The 2,073-nt window shown below is 40.5% G+C and overlaps 1 protein-coding gene across 1 annotated transcript in view; it reads left to right on the top strand.

Annotated features, from left to right (window-relative positions):
- Positions 1 to 1,301: 1,301 nt before the first annotated feature.
- The window catches only part of LOC101854088, a 37,582-nt gene continuing 36,810 nt past the window's right edge, over positions 1,302 to 2,073 (top strand). The window contains exon 1 of the mRNA XM_035970068.1: positions 1,302 to 1,482. The gene's annotated coding sequence lies outside the window, so the exon portion shown is untranslated. The remainder of the gene's footprint in view (positions 1,483 to 2,073) is intronic.

Raw genomic sequence — 2,073 nt, forward strand, 5'->3', positions numbered from 1 at the left:
TATTTTAAAGCCCAGACTCTGATGACAGCCAAATGAGGCACTTCTCTCTCCTTTTTAAAATCCCCTCTATTCCAACTAGGAGGTCCGCAGCATAGCCAGCCCGTGGGCTCGGCCAAGTAAGGTAACTCCGGGAAGTGGGCAACGAATAGAACACCAAAAAGAACCTTGGATGGCTTAAGATATTCGAAAGGCATTAAAGATTAGAAATATGCTGACATTCGATGTACAGGAAGTTAAGAAACAGATTGAATGATAAGTGTAACTGACGAAATTGTGTAACATTATTCTTCTTTTGTAAATAACAGAGGGACAAATTGGCAACTAGAAGCCGTCTTTGCACTATGTGGGCAAAAGCTAGATTTGCCGGGGAGGCTGACGCCACCGTTGAGTTGATTGAGCGGGAGGTGTCCAGTGAAACCTCGCGTATATAATCCCACATCATGACGGGGGGCGATTTACATAAAATTTTCAAGTCTCTGTAGGGCGACAACACACTAGTGAACCCCTATTGTTTCCCAGAGCGATTTCAAATCGGTCGAGTGCTTTTTGAATATTGATAACTTATTGATAAGTATTGTTTATTTAAGCTTACTTGAAACTAATTGGAAATTATTGTCCACAGATCAATCTCCTGTCCACTGTCCGACTAAAAGTGACAGTTGCCGCCGGTCTTGTCCAGTAAAAGAACCGCTCCTGCACACACACACACACACACACACACACACACACACACACACACACATGCGCGCACGCGCGTGCGTGCGCGCGTAGGCAGGCACGTGCAAGTGCGCTCGCACAGACACACACATACATACACACATCGATTACGATACACGTGGGCTGTTCACCCTGCAAGCAAATTAGTTGAATCGAGCTTTTTCATTTATGAGTTCGTTGAATTAACTTTAAAAATTGATTGTAATGAATGAAAAAAACCCAGGGTATCCACCTCTTTTCGTTGAATCCGAGTTCCACTTGTACTTTACATGAGATGATTCATGATGATGCCCTACACTAAAAATAAACGCCGGGATGTAAAATGGAAGCAACATGAATCTCCACTGCCGCATTTATTGATTTCTTTTTGTTTTATTTTTACCAATATACATCAATATACAGGAAAAAAGTTCCATGAGTACTTTTCTTACTTATTTTCTTACTTTTAAAAATAAAAATTCTGGTGCGTTTCGGATCGGGGGAGTGGCCGGAACAGTGGACGAGTTTTTAAAAATTTGGTCTACTTTTGCTTTGCTTCAATGATGTAAAAAACTATGAAGGAAACGTTGATGAAACGTAATAAATGTACAGAAACTTTATACGTAGATCTACAGCACAACAAAGTTTGTTGACTTAAAAATCATAGGATGGCTTTCACGTGAGGTTGCTGTCTTCCTCAGAACTCGAAGACGTCCCCTTATATATTTTTTAAACACCTGAGGCAGTAGCATTCATTAGAGCTTGCCATTTGTATTTGAAATCAAGGTAATTGGCTTTCACTGTTATATATTGTTATTATTTCCCAGTCCTGTTCTAGAACCGTGCCGTAGCCGGATGAAAGTTGAGACGGCAGACGGTGGAGAGGTAATCGAAACCATACAATACACAAGATTCAACAATGACGTGCATGTCTTGTAATCAGAGACCGTGTCGACATTGACCATATTTATTTTATTTACATCTGTCCTCAGAGTGTATGTCAAAGAGAAACAGATTTGCTTTTGCTATACTCTATAGTCTATTCTATACTATTAAAAAACAGACAGTTTCATGAAGCTGCGATCAGGGGCCTGAATTTAAATGTCCTGTGTGTTACGTGTAGGTATCTAAATATTGTAAAATAATAATTAAAACCACTCTAATGGCTAAGGGTTAACGAGTATGGCAATCTTCCAGTTTCGAAAGTCGTTATTCACATTTGCTTGATTCAGTGGTAGGGTTAGCTCTATCTAACACTTCTTGGTGAGGTTAGCCGTAACACAAGGGTAGGTTGGGGCAGCTTCAACAGGTGTAGTGCCGCATAAGTAACGGATAGCCTACTGCTCGCGCCTTTATAAAATAACACAGACCATCTTG

The sequence above is a fragment of the Aplysia californica genome, unplaced genomic scaffold (assembly GCF_000002075.1).
Source record: "Aplysia californica isolate F4 #8 unplaced genomic scaffold, AplCal3.0 scaffold00216, whole genome shotgun sequence".
NCBI lineage: Eukaryota > Metazoa > Mollusca > Gastropoda > Aplysiida > Aplysiidae > Aplysia > Aplysia californica.